This window comes from Suricata suricatta, chromosome 3 (genome assembly GCF_006229205.1).
Source record: "Suricata suricatta isolate VVHF042 chromosome 3, meerkat_22Aug2017_6uvM2_HiC, whole genome shotgun sequence".
In the NCBI taxonomy this organism is placed as follows: Eukaryota; Metazoa; Chordata; class Mammalia; order Carnivora; family Herpestidae; genus Suricata; species Suricata suricatta.
In genome coordinates, this window is record NC_043702.1 from 50253027 (window position 1) to 50268682 (window position 15656).

The following is a 15656-nucleotide window of genomic DNA, read 5'->3' on the forward strand; positions in this document are numbered from 1 at the left end:
AGAAACTATTTCCTTTCTACCAAACTTCTTAAAATGAAAGAATTTTCCAGTTAAAAAAGGGCAAATGTCTAAATTTCAACAGTGAGGGTCACAGATAAACATCAACACATAATTTTCCTCTAACAATGTAAACATTCATTGCCAAGGCTGTATAAGACTGGTCATAAATTAAGATTTAATACCAAAGAAAAAATTTTTTAAATTAAACGTCAACCTCATTACAGAGTTAGGCTTTATATATTTATCCTTTTTTCCTCTTTAAATTCTGTTTAATTTTACATGTAATTTATAGGTTCTCTGCTATTTTTCAATAATGCCTTTGTTTGCCCAAATAAAAGATGTAATGATCTCACAAATTCTTTCTATATAAGTTGTACAGTAAAACTGCCATTACCTCTTTATGCTGTTCATTGCTTTTCTTCAGAAAACAAGTCTGAAAGTTAAAAACCTCCATCAAAAGCCAACAAAATAAGATCACTTTTTAAACTCCTGCCCAATGCTGCATTTGGGGCCTCCTTTGCAAATGTGTGATTACATTTTATGCAACTGAAACAATAATAATTTCTCCTCCAAAAAATCTTTGTATCCCTACAACCAAGTGGACTTTAGTGTATAAAACAAACGTTTATTGAGGTTTTGAGAAGATTGTCCTATTCAGAGACTTGGCTCATTTAATTTGAAATGAGTGCTTCTCCATTTTTCACTTACTGCAAACAAAGAGTGCCCAGCTTTTTAGTAGCAACAGTGAGAAACAATTAAAGACTAGTGAGTCTCTTTTTAAGTCATCAGCCCAGCTGAGGAATTGGCCATTGACAGCTGGACTGATGGAATATTATGAGTCGTCAAAGGAAGCCCATAAGAACCATATGGAGTGACATACCAACACTTTTAATGCGCCCATCAGAAACTCCCATGGCTGATGGCGTTCACACAGCTGTAGGTTATTAGGAAGGAGACTTAAATGAACGAGGGAGCCCTCTTTAGGGTCATTCACTATCATAATAATGTTAACTAAAACCTGCTGGTGGCAAAGCAACTTCATAGAGAGGAACACTATATCACTGTTTTTTGACGCCTGACATAGCTATAGGGAGTTCTATCTTTTGTGTGTTTTGAGAAATTAATTTTATGTCTGAGTTTTATAGTGATCTCCCAGGGCTAATAAACGTAGCCTGACTTGTGGACCTCTCAACATCTCAAAACTTGCCTTTATTAAATACATAAAATTTCATTTGAACTACACATAAAAAATAACCAAAAAAATAAACACCAAGAGTCTCTAAATAATTTCTTGAATATCTCAACTGAATAATCAATAAATTTATAATCTGCAACCAACATGAAAGCTTTGAGATACTATTCTGAGTAGCCAAGGCTCCATTTGAAAGAAAGATATGGGAGTAGGTACACTTTTCTGAAAATTATTTCTATAACGTTACTGTTAACAGGTTAAGGATATATATAGTACTTATTGGTAAAACTCAACCACCAAGTAAACAGTAGCTTTAGGATAAACCCAATCTGTAACTGTCATTCTATCGTGGAGAAGCCCGGCTCCTCTTCCATTTGAGTTTCAAGTATGCCAGAGGTTAGAAAATTATCATGATAAAATAAGGATCACATATCATAGTCTAAAAACAATTCATGCCTCTCTCTATGGTTCTCTCAACAAACACTTAGTAAGTACCTGTTATGTGTAGGAGCCCGAGGTCCCCATAATTAATAACTCTGGCTCAATTTAAGAGCTTCTGTTTCTGGACATGGCTAAGAGAAATGAAGTCAACGCTTAGGCCAAACATATTGGCTTCTGCCAATAAGGAAATGTCAAAGAATCACTCAGAGCTCACTATAAGATAATGATCAGATTTTTCTCAAATGCGAGAGATGCTTTACTCAACAAGGTTAATGTGATTGAATCAATAAAGCACTTAATCAAAAAGCACCACCAAGATACCTATTAAATAAAAGAAAGTTTTTAAGGTTTCCTTTTCCATTATAAGGCGTCTCTACAAATGAAAAGCACGCAAATTAGGACCAAAGCTAAGAGAAAGCATTACTTTGACACATTTTCCTCTTTACTACACACAGCCGTCACTTCATCAGACCACTGCATGTGGCATTCACGTAGACGAGAAACTGAAGTTAAGAGCAGCTTTGGCTGCTGACAATCCAATGAGCAAATGTCTAGAAAGCACATTCAGGGAAGGCTTGGTGGAAAGTGATTCTCAACCCCAGAACATTCCCTTGCTTCCCCTCTTGATTGTTAAGTTTTCCCATTTTCAAATTTCTGACTGTTCTGTATTATTCTAAGACGTGGTCAGGGATGGCCACAGGAGACAGACGAGGGAGCAACATTACAGTACTCACGGGTGGTAGAGACAGGAGGTGTGTCAGGGCACGTCATGTAGAGCCACAGGGAGACGCGCCAGGGCAGCCGGAGGCAGAAGGCAGGAAGGAGGACAGCGCTGGGGCCTCAGCATTTACTGGGGTTTCTGGAGAAACAGCAAGCCAGGGCAGATACACAGTTTAGGATTGGCTTGTTTGAATCATTTCGGCAGGCTGTGGACTACAGAGATGCTTCTCCAGCTGTTCACACCCGGCCCTGGGATGATTAAGGCAAAGAACTGTTCCTCCCGGGGTGTAGGAGCCAGAGAGAGGAGATGTGGCTGTGGGTTGGTCGGTTTGCATATGAAAGGCATGCTCTAACTGGGCCCTCTACTTTGCTCCCTTAAGAATTCTAGTCCCGAGATGGACAGACTATCCCCAGCCCAAAAGATTTTTAAGATGTCAAAACATCATAATATACAGAAGATATATATATATATATATATATATATATATATACACACTACACACACACACACACACACACACACACACACACTACCTTAGAATGAACTCAAATAAGGAAGAAAATGCTTACATGAATTTATCTTTACACAAAAACAGTAAATGATGGCCATTTATACATTAGGCTTTTCAGTGTGCTTTAGTTAGACTGAAATTGATTTGTTCCCTATCCACATTTTTTTCAGCAGCAATTTTTATATCATAATTCAGCAGGGGGTGCCTGTGTGGCTCAGCTGGTTGGGTGTCAGGCCCTTGATTTCAGCTCAGGTCATGATCTCCTGGTTTGTGGGATGGAGCCGCCTGTCAGACTCTGTGCTGATAGTACAGAGCCTGCTTGGGACGCTCTCCCTCTCTCTCTGCTCCACCCCCCAAAATAAATAAACATTAAAAAGATAATCAGCAGGAAAACCAAATAAAGACTCAGAAGTCCCATGGTCTTAACTTCACTTGTTCTCTCACTTTTGAGCTGTATTTCAGAAACCCCAGTTTTCTTTCTTTTCTCTTATACTACATGAAGACTTGGATATGTGCTATTTGTTTCTACCTAAAATAGAGGACGGTGTAACAACCAGCTCTTCTGACACACAGGTTTAGCACAAAGTCTTCTCTGGCTGAAACTCAGACTTTTATGGAGAAGACAAGCAAGGAATATTTGAGGCTACTTCCGTGAAGCTCCAGACACCGGGATTTGTGTGTTGATGCCTATAAATGTGTGAAAAAGTACTCAAGGCTGAAGAGAAAGGGTCTAGTGGAAAATGTCCACGTGTAAGGATGTAAAGACCCACAAGACATAGATTATGTCCCTGATTTCTGAAGTGATGAAGACTCTGGAAAGACCTACTTTCTCCATGTTGCATGGCTAAGTGGCCACATATCTTGGTTGGCCTGATTCCCTGCTGGTTTACACTTGTTGTTCCAGGAGACTTGGAATAAGCACTCTTTTATTTTCAAAAGTATCCTGATGGTTTTAATTTAGATTCTAGCTTTTCTAGAGAACTAGGAGAAAATTTCTAGGAAAACTGGAGCAAATTTCTTAATATCAGCCAATTTCATCATGTGTAAGTGGTAACTGTGGTACCTCCCTCCCGTGTTTATGAGAACTATATTCATGCCTGTGCGCAAAATAGTGTCTGGTACTTTACCAAGTACTAAATAAGGTTATGATTTTCTGTCATGGCATTATTTTATAAATCAAGAACTATTATGTGGTGGTGTCTTACATTTTAAAGTCATCTGGGTTATCTGCCTGTAAATATATATGAAATAAATATCAGGAGATTTGGTTTCTAGAGAGAATACACATTCTTATTGTATATAGTATATAATTTTTTGGCCAGAGGTAAATAAAAAAAATATTGGCTGTTTATTTTTCTTTTTTCAAATTTTTATTTAAATTCTAGTTGGTTAACATGTAATATGATATTAGTTTCAGTGATTCATCACCTACATGCAACCCTCAGTACATGTCAGATCAAGTACCCTCCTTAATACCCATCGCCCATTTAGCCCATTCCCATCCACCTCCTTCCATCAACCCTCAATGTGTTCCCCACAGTTAAGAGTCCGTTTTATGGTCTGCCACTTTCTGCAATGTTCATCTGTTTTGCTTCTTAAATTCCACTTATGAGTGAGTCATATGGTATTTGTCCTTGACTTATTTTACTTAGTAAGGTACTCTCTGGCTCCACCTACATCATTGCAATGGCAAGATTTTTTCTTCTTTGTGACTCAGTAATATTTCATTTTGTGTGTGTGTGTGTGTGTGTGTGTGTGTGTGTGTGTGTGTGTAGGCTGATTCTTTTAAATTGGAGTTTTTGTATGTAATAAGTAAATGCTATTCAATACAAAGGTGGATTCTTTTCTTTCAGTAATTCTCAATTCAGAAAATAGCTTGCAATCAATGTATATAAAACTGTGGTATTCCCTATTCCATAAATTTGTTTTATAATCATGACATTTAGAATCATAAAAATCATATTTGGAAGTATATACACACATATATATGTATATGTTTATATTACATATGTGTGTATATGTATAGAATATCACCTTTTCTTACATGTGTGGATATTTGTGTATAAAGTGGCTTAATTCATAATGATACTGATACATGCGACCATATTAAAAATAAAAGACACTTTAAGAAAGTGATACAACTAGCCACAGAAACGGGAGAAGACGCTTCCACCACATATAACTGAAGGTGACAGTATCAAGAATATGTAAAAAGGCATACATGTCAACAAGAAAAAAATGGGAAAAAAAAGGGAAAAGTCAGGCATAAGTATTGCATACACAAGAAACACATTTGGCCAACAAACAGATGAAGTTGATCACCATCCTGAAAAACCTTGACAATGTGTATATTATATCACAATGCAATATCACTTTTCAAAATCTGCAGCCAAAGTTAAGAAGTGTGACAAATAACAAGCACTAGAAAATGAAACTACCTTGGCAGTTTTATGAAGATAATTTGTAAAGCTAGAGGTCTAGTAGATGCGTATACCCAAAGGTCAGCAACTGCCTTCCAAGGCACATACGCAAGGTGAACAAGGTGCGTGTGTGAACCGGGCACCAACACAAGAGAGCTCCTACACCACAGTTCGGAATAACAAAAGCTTGAAAATGCCAAATGTCCATTTGTAGGAAAATGGGTACATTGTGGTGTATGTTCATGTGGTATATGTGGTATAAAATAATTTAAAAATGAATGAATTACAAACACAACATGGATGAATCTTACACGTTGAGCGAAAGTAAATATAATCAAACAATGCATTGTGTAGATATATGCATATCTTTATATATGATAAAACTGTTCTTTAAAAGGAATAATAAATTGGGGTGCCTGGGTGGTTCAGCATCTGGCTTTTGATTTCGGCTCAGCTCAGTTAGTGAGAGCAAGCTGTATGCCTGTGCTGACAGGGCAGACCCTGCTTGGGACTCTCTCTCTCCCTCTCTCCCTTTACTTCCCCCGCTTATGCATGCATGGGCACTCACTCTTTCAAAAATCAATAAACATTAAAAATAAAGGGATAATAAATAAATATGGGATATTGTTTTCCACTGAGGCAAGTGAAGAGTGTCAGAAAAGAGTGTACATATAAACTTAAGATAAACAGAATATTCTGGTTCTGGGGTTAGGTTGTAGGCTCATGGGGATCTTTATATTATTAAAACAAATAAAAGAAGGTCGTGCTTATTCAGGTGATGATGGTATATACTGGACCAAGAATTATGATTAACTCAATTCCAAGCATCTGGGATCCAGAAAAGATGGCAATGGGCTTTAAAAGATTGGTGGTGAGTGGGTTGTTTGCTTTTGCAGACTTTCCTCGCTGTGTTTTGTGTCATACTGAGTATCTTACAAGCGTCACTCCACATGTCATTATTTTGCCTTTTTGTAATAAATGTCAAAAGTTAGAGTTTTACAGAATAGGAAAACATATGCTTTCACATTTTACAATATCTACTATGGTGATCCCTGCATGGCAGGCCGTGGAGAGCAGAGTGGATGCCTTCAAAACAGTTTAGGTAATTTAAAATAAGACAGAAAAAGCAAACAGACTTAAAAAAGCTAGAAAAGTCTATTTGTTTTTCTTAATTTTTCTTGCCAGTCACACTTATTTGGCAGATCTTTGGATGCTGCACCTGTCACGTGTTCCCTGTTCCTAATGAGAAGTACAGATCAGGTAGAAGCGAATGAAGTCCATTGTCAAATTTGAAAATATGAACTTGGGGGGCCCCTGGGGGGCTTGGTCGGTGAAGCAACTGGCTCCTGATCTCAGTTCAGGCTGTGGTCTCACGGTTCCTGAGATGGAGCCCCACGCTGGGTTCTGTGCTGACAGCACGGAGCCAGCCTGCTCGGGATTCTCAGTCTCTCCCTCTCTCTCTGCCCCTCCCTGGCTTTCTCTCTCTCTCAAAATAAATAAATAACCATTTAAGGTACAGGTTTATATTTTCTTCCCACCACCCCCCATGTTTTAGGTTAAATTCCAGTTAGTTAACATACAGTATAACAGTTTCTGGTATAAAATTTAGTGATTTATCACATACATAGAACACCTAGGGTTCATTACAAAAAGTGCCCTCCTTAATACCCATCTGTAGGTACAATCAGAGAGAAAAATGTATGGCACAAAATAGTTTTAAAAAAGAATCAAGGAGAAACATCTTTTGAAATTCATTAATCTTCTAATTATTTCTCCTTACTTTCACAATAAGATATTATAGAAAAGCATAGCTTTAGACATATTATGTTTTGTACTTGGTCATTTGAGAGAGGGATGCAAAACTTGAGAGACTATTGAATGCTGAGAATGAACTGAGGGTTGAAGGGGAAGGGGGAGGGGGGAAAAGAGGTGGTGGTGATGGAGGAGGGCACTTAAGGGGAAGAGCACTGGGTATTGTATGGAAAACAATTTGACAATAAAATATTATTAAAAAAAAGAAAAAAAAATTTAAAATTAAAATTCGCTACTAGGATCAACTAAACTCCTGGCAATAGAACAAAGAATACATTATTTCCAGGTGTCATAAATGTCAATAAACTATCGTAGGCAGATCAATGTACTGAACATAAGAGCATAAAACCCTGAATTTGAGCCAACCTAACAAAAACCAATCATAAACATCTAATTATTCACTCTACATAGAATAATCTTGATGAATTCCAGAAACGAAAAGGCAGCACTTTTCTCTTCTCAGAACTTTAAGACTATGACAACAGACTTGGCATTTGATCAAAATCTCCAAATTGGTGATGTCAAAAAGTTCAGCTGAGGAGCACATGTGCATCTGTTTCCTCACATGGTTGCTCCCGGAGCCTCGCTTCTGAGTCATCTGTTCTTAGCCAGAGAGCATTCTCGTTCAAGAGGAGGTGGGAGTGGGATAGAATGAGCAAGAAGAGGGGAAAGCCTTGTATGGCATTCCTTCATCCATGCAACACATATTTATTCCGTGTTTTCCACATGCCACCTGCTGTGCTGGATGCCAGAGAGCGCTGCTGAGCACAACCAGCAGGCCGCGCCCCCGCCCACCGTGCAGCCCAGGGAACAGAGAGAAATACAGACTGGGGAGAGGGGTGGGCTGTGCCGGAAGCGCTTGCAGCAGTCTGCACTTCAGCAATCCACACACGGCGGGGGGGGCTGTGTGGCTCAGTCGGTTAAGCGTCGGACTCTTGATTTTTGACTCGGGTCATGATCTCAAGAACAGGACATAGAGGGCTACATAAGAGTCTCTTTCTCTCTTCCCCCCCTTTTCCCCGCCCCCCGCCCCGCCTCTCCCTCTCTCAAAAAATAAAAAATAAAATCCACAAACACAGTCTCAAATCGAATATTCTTGTGTAAGAGTAAACCAGTGTCTGCACATTAGGATCACCTAGGATTGATTATTTATTTATTTATTTATTTATTTATTTATTTATTTACTTATTTATTTATTTGAGAGACAGAGAGCTAGCCAGGGAGGGGCAGAGAGAAGGTCAGAGGATCTGAAACGGGCTCCACACTGACAACAGCTGAGAACAAAGAGCCCCATGTGGAGCTTGAACTTGAGAACCGGGAAATTAGGGCCTGACCTGTAGTTGGAGGGAGGTTCAAGTGACTGAGCCACCCAGATGCCCTATCTCCTAGGATCTTTTTTAAAACTGCAAAATCCAGGAGCACCTGAGTGGCTCAGTCAGTTGGGCCTCTCATTTCAGCTCAGGTCATGATCTCAAGGTTTGGGCGTTCAAGCCCTGTGTCAGTCTCTGTGCTGACAGCTCAGTCTGGAGCCTGCTTCAGATTCTGTGTCTCCCTCTATCTCTCTGTTCCTCCCCCACTTATACGCTCTGTCTTTCTCTTTCTCTCTCAAATATAAATTTGAAAAAAACTATGAAAAAAATTTTAACAATAAAATAAAATTGCAAAAGTCAGCATCACTCCAGATCAACTTAAATGATAACTCTGAGGATGAAACACAGGCATTGGCAGGTTTCTAAGTTCCCCAAGGGATACTAATGTGTAGACAAGTTTGGGAATCACCAGTCTAGAAACAGGAAGATAAACAAAAGCCAACTGGAAATTATCTCTACATAATGGACTTGGTATCATTTTCAGACTACAAACTCAGATATATTGAAAAAAAGTCTTTGTTTCTCTATAAATAACTGAAACTTCTTTTAAGTCCCCAATTTCACAAGGTGGTTGAAGTTTCTCTTACTTCTTCCCTTTGTTCTTGGTTCATTAGGGCTGGAAGTGGGGAGAACTAGAAAGTACCAAAGCAAGATAGAGGGATTAGCAGTGGTGAGGATCCATCTCACTTCCAGCTAATCTCCACCCACATTGCCTCCACTTGGGTGCCCTCAACATATGGCTTCTCCAGTGTCAGTTTCTGAGGCCCTAGAGCAGCTGCAAGGGTCATCCTGTCCACAGGGGCTCTGGGGCCCCCAGGCCTGCCATGCCCAGCCTCACCACCCCTGGCCACTGCTCATACATTCTGCTCTCCCCACTTCACACTGATGGTCACTTTAAAAACAGTGTAGGGGTGCCTGGATGGCTCAGTCAGTTAAGCATCTGACTTCAGCTCAGGTCATGATCTCATAGTTTGTGAGTTCGAGCCCTACATCAGGCTCTGTGATGACAGCTCAGAGCCTGGAGCCTGCCTCAGATTCTGTGTCTCCATCTCTCTCTACCCCTCCTTTACTTGCACTCTGTCTCTCTCTTTCTCTCTCTCAAAAATAAAAACATTCAAAAAAAATTTTAAAACAGTGTAGAAAGGAATTGTCGGGAATGAAAAGCACTGTGTAATAATATATCCGAATAAATCCTGATGCTTATTTCTCTCTATCCTCCATGAATTATACAAAGAAATTGTCATATTAAAATGTGCTTCACCTGTAATATCAATATTATCTTCAACCCTCTGCTTCTTGCCTGAACTGTTTTATAAGCCACTTGTCCATTTGGTCAGGGTTGATTTTTTTTTAATTAAAAATACAATCCATTGATCTGAGTGTCTGTTTTTGTGCCAGTACCATACTGTCTTGATGATTACAGCTTTGTACTACAGCTTAAGTCTGGGATTGTGATACCTCCTGCTTTGGTTTCTTTTTTCAAGATTACTTTGGTTGTTTGGGGGTTTTTTCTGGTTCCACACATATTTTAGGATTGTTCGTTCTAGCTCTGTGAAGAATGCTGGTGTTATTTTGGTTGGTTTTACATTGAATATGTAGATTGCTTTGGGTATATTAACATTTTAACAATATTTTTTCTTGCTATCCAAGAGCATGGAATATTTTTCCATTTTGGGGGTCTCCTCCCATTTCTTTCATAAGCTTTCTATAGTTTGCAGTGTATGGATTTTTCACCTCTTTGGTTAGATTTACTCCTAGTTATTGTATGGGTTTTGGTGCAGTTGTAAATGGGATTGATTCCTTGTCTTCTCTTTCTGTTGCTTCATTATTGGTGTATAGGAATGTAACTGATTTCTGTGAATTGTTTTTATATCCTGCAACAGACACTGAGATCAATAGAACAGAATAGAGAACCCAGAATTGGACCCACAAACGTATGGTCAACTAATCTTGGACAAAGTAGGAAAGAATATCCAATGGAATAAAGACAGTCTCTTCAGCAAGTGATACTGGGAAAACTGGACAGTGACATGCAGAAAAATGAACCTGGACCACTTTTTTACACCATACACAAAAGTAAACTCAAAATGGATGAAAGACCTAAACATAAGACAGGAAGCCATAAAAATCCTCAAGGAGAAAGCAGGCAAAAACCTCTTTGACCTTCACCACATCAACTTCTTACTCAACACATCTCCAGAGGCAAGGGAAATAAAAGCAAAAATGAACTATTGGGAATTCATCAAAATTAAAAGCTTCTGCACAACGAAGGAAACAATCAGCAAAACTAAAAGGTAACCAATGGAATGGGAGAAGATATTTGCAAACAACATATCAGATAAACCGTTATTATCCAAAACCTATACAGAACTTCTCAAACTCAACATCCAGAAAACAAATAATCCAGTGAAGAAATGGACAAAAGACATGAATAGACACTTCCCCAAAGAAGACAGCCAGATGGCCAACCGACACATGAAAAGATGCTCAACATAACTCATCATCATGGAAATACAAATCAAAACCACAATGAGACACCATTTCACACCTATCTGAATACACACACTTTGCTCCTGTTATATCTCTAGATCACTTTCATTAATAGATGCAACAATCTATTGGAATATACCAGGATCATTTTTGTTAGGTGAGGAAATATTTAACATAAAACAAAACAGCAGTTAAGCAAAACTTTTACCAGGTATGCTAAACACTAAGTATAAGGTATTTGTGGCTTTGGAGAAATACTAGAAGGAAACAAGAAATCAAATTAATGATGATGTGTCAGGTGACTGGGAAATTGGCATTTTTCTTTTAGATGTCCTAGAATTTTTCAGTGGTTATTTTAACACTCCATATTTTTTAATAGTTTCTTGATGCTTATTATGCTAGACATAAACACACTACAACTCTGCTCACTAGAATATAGTTTAGGGCATGTCCAGGCTTGAGTAAAGTTTCTTAAAGTAGACTAAAACTCCCAACTTGTTTAGTCCATGATATGAGAATTATGACAGTCCTAAGCATCAGCATTGTAAAGGACTACTGCTCTCTACATGGGCTTCTCTACACCTGAGAGGTAAGGGTCCAATATGGTAGGCTTATTTTTAAATCACAATATGGTGGTAAGGTATGCCAAAACATTTAGCATTCATCAATAAAAACTGTGCTCAGTCTGAGTGCTTTTAAACATGCATGACTAAGTTCCCAGTGTACCCTGTGGTTGTTTATTTACTATGGGACAGCCTGCTTGATTACCTGTTATCTGATCAGTAAAAGCAGTCCAGAACTCCAAGTGGAATAGTAGAGAAAGTTCAGGTTTGGAGCACTAATTCTGAAGAGTGAGTGCTACTATATGGTGTTTGTGTTGCCTGCTGAACATTCTGGTATGAAAATTCATCAAGAGCTGGAGCCTTTTCTAAAAGTCAATAGAGCAACAACAGTTAAAAGCAAGGGCTTTGGAAATAGATAGAGCTCAGACCCCTCATCTATAAAATGAGATCCAAGTTTCCTTGGGGAGCTTAACAAGAAAATGTGTAATGTACAATAGGTGCTTAAAAAAAAAAAACGTTCTTGGGGCACCTCCGTGACTCAGTCATTTGGGTGACCAGCTCTTGGTTTTGGCTCAAGCCATGATCCCCCAATGTGAGATCTAGCTCTGCATCAGGCTTCACCCTGAGCATGACACCTACTTGGGATTCTCTCTCCCTCTCTCTCTACCCCTCCCCTGCTTGCACATGCTCACTTGCTCTTGCTCTCTCTCTCTCAAAACAAGTAAATTAACTTTAAAAAATTGTTAAGTATTTGCACTGAGAATGTAAGCTATGAGATAGAATAAGAAACCAAAGACAAAACTGTGGAAAGAGAACATGTGGTGTGAATGACACTAAACAACAACAACTAGAAATGCAGTGATAACTAAGCCAACCTTTCAGTGATTCTGGATTCAACATAGCTTGACAGTCACTGAGTGCAGAGTTAGGGACCAGAAGTTTCAGGAAAACAATATACCGGCTCTTAAACTTCCAGGTGGCATCTCCTTTTTTTATTTTTAATCTGCTTGTATGTATATGACTGGTAGACTTATTTCCAGAAGTATCTACTGGCCTCATGTCACATCCCTCCTCAATAGACAGAACTGTTGAAAGAGAGGGGAGATGGTGGATTGTGTAGTACTGTCAGAAATTAAAAAGATTTTGTCAAAAGATCTTACCCTAAGTTACAGATACAGTAGACTCTTGAATTAGTAAATTTAACCTTTAGATTTTTAACCTCTCACAAAAGTCAGTAATACTCAGACAAAAGAGAAAATTGGCTAGTGAAAAGACCTAGTGAAGTGTCACATTTTATCTCAACATGTCTCTCTACAGCTACATAAGCAAACAAACAAACCATTTCCAACTTCTTTTCCCCAAGATCTTTAACCCTAGAGCTGAAAATAAAGGGAAAAAATCCAATGAAAATAGGCTATGACGAAAGGTGGTCTGTAAGATTGGAACATTAGATTCAGCAGTAACTTAGTGTCTTGGATCAATACGAACATTTCATATAGAAGCAAGTTAAAGCAATCGAAGAACAGTCTTCACTTATACTCCAGTCAGAATAAAAGTTGTTTACTTAGCAAAAGAGAAATTTTCATTAAAAGTTGGAAAGATGATTAAAATGTAAGTGGCACAAACATCCACTTATTAATTTAGGAAATCAGGAGATGTCATGTGTCAAGGGTACACAATAACGGTGAAGATGAAGGGGTTAAACTAAATGACCTCGAGTTTTGAGATCCTTCCAGCTCTGACAGTTCGTGACACTCCACAGAAAGAGATTCTCTAATATATACTGTGTTATTCTTCCATTCTTTTTTTTTCTAACACATCTCTAAATTGTTTGTTTGGGGTGCATAAGAGAGCTTCATCTCCTTCACAGAAAACATTGATTTCTATTAACTTCCCTCAGTAGTAGGTTCCAGAATACTATAAAATGGAGTGATCAGATGAAGACAATTTTCCAAGGCTTCTCATATGGTAGCCTAGAAATCACTTCCTAAAAACAAGATATGTTTTGAATAATTTCTAATCAAGGAAATCACAAGGGACCTCTCTCTTTTTTTTTTTTTTTTTGTATTTATTTTCTTGAGAGACAGAGACAGAAAGTGCTAGCAGGGGAGGATCAGAGACAGAGGAAGATACAGAATCTGAAGCAGGCTCCAGGCTCTGTTAGCACAGAGCCAGACGTGGGGCTCGAACCCACGAACCATGAGATCATGACCTGAGCCAAAGTTGGACACTTAGCTGACTGAGCCACCCAGGAGCGCCACAAGGGACCTCTCTTAGCTTCTCTTTGCACAGTCCAGTTAGACTCTTAGCCTCCTACTAGTTCATCAACAGAGGCCAACATCTACCTGGACTCCCCCGTGACTGCCAAATTCCCTTATTCAAGCAAGAGGCAGTAGTGCAATGTTTCTCTAAAACAAAATCCAAAAGTGCCTCAAATTAGGACATATAATATAATATTAAATATTTTAAGTTTACATTTTATTGAGAGAGAGAGCAAGAGGGGCAGAGAGAGAGGGAGAGAGAAAGAATCTCAAGGAAGATCCTCACTGTCCATGCAGAGCCCAATGAGGGGCTTGAACTCATGAACTGTGAGACCATGACCTGAGCTGAAATCAGGAGTCAGACACCTAACCAACTGAGCCACCCAGGTGCCCCAATCTAATATTATTTATTTAATGGCTCAGTTACAGCTCTTGACCAAACCTTCTTAGAGTGAGGGCAGCACAGGTTACAGCGCCCCGTCTCTAGCTTCCTCACACATATCTGGATTCAGCTGCAACAGATCTAAACAAAACAAAATCATCAGAACTGATTTTCTTCAAAAGATACATTGATTATTCTTCTCTGACTGAATTCTGTTCACTTTGATATATTGAAACATGATTTGCAGTAAGAAAAAATATATTTCTCAACAATATTTTATAATAATTTTTACAATTTTAAGGTTGAAGAATTGATTTTGAAATATTTGACCTAAGTCAAAGTTTGACTGATTTTAGAATATGTATTCACAGGGCAAAGCTCGGCTCTTTGTGGCTTTCACTAGGAAACAGTCCCAGAGGCAAAACTCCAAACTGAAACCATCAATATCAGACTCCGAAATCTGTTCTACTTGCTGGTTCCGACTCCTAAGACAGAAACGTATTCAAAACAAAACATTTCATTGGCTCAGGATGGGCAAGGACTCCTTAGAAAGATCACAATGCATGCCAAACAGATCATAGTAAATATGTTCAGATACATTCAGAATATCAAGAATTTATGAGAGAGTTAAAGTATATTTGAAAACTTTATGGTATGTACTTTTCACAAGTGCAAGTGGCTCTTCCTTGAAGGAAATGATCACAATGAAATTGGATAATCAGGAGTTACTCTCAGCCTCTTTGCCTGGGTCACACGGTACTTGTCATTATTTTTAGAGGAGCATCTGAAAATACTAATGCTATGAAATAGTCCCTTTAGTATCAAAGCCTTCTAATTTTAATACTAATCAAACTAAATCCTTTGGAAGCACCCTGACTTCTCTTGCTTCTGTAGCTTATTATATTCATTACCTCACTTCAATCAGGTTCTGGATGACTTGTTTCTATTCTAGTTAGAGCCCATGTAAGAATGGTTTAATCATACTAATAAGGATTGGCCTGATTCTCCCATCCCAATGCTCATGTAACTTCCATAAAGTCAAAATCCCCTTCAAAGTGCCTTAATCGTGAAATTCATGTGCTGTCCATATGGGAATATCTGTACATCTTTAAGATGATTGTAGGTTTTTGCCATTATTATCTTCTCAAAACAAATAGAACAAACAGTGCATGTCATGCCCGTCTTTTTCAGATGAGAAATCTCCATAAAGTACTTAATGGGCCAACTGGAAACTATTCTAACAATACAGTCTTTTCTTGGCTTTTCAATTCACTACAGGTGGATAATTTCTGAAAAACCCAAGACAGTGAACAGATTGAATCACTTTTAACAATTTGAGTCTTGCATGAATTCCAAAGTGCTTACAACCAAGCTGTTTTTCCTTTAACCAATACCTCCAATAAAGATTAAATAATTTTTCTTTGAAAATTGGCCCAAAGTATTAGAAAACTGTATGCTTTAGAAAACCACATTCATTATAAAATGAGTGCTTG

The 15656-nt window shown here is 38.5% G+C and overlaps 1 long non-coding RNA gene across 1 annotated transcript in view; it reads right to left on the reverse strand.

The window, feature by feature from the left end:
• LOC115287656 overlaps window positions 1-15656 on the reverse strand; it is a 321244-nt gene that overhangs the window by 239871 nt on the left and 65717 nt on the right. The window contains exon 2 of the long non-coding RNA XR_003906579.1: window positions 2368-2492. This is a non-coding gene — a long non-coding RNA (uncharacterized LOC115287656). The remainder of the gene's footprint in view (window positions 1-2367; window positions 2493-15656) is intronic.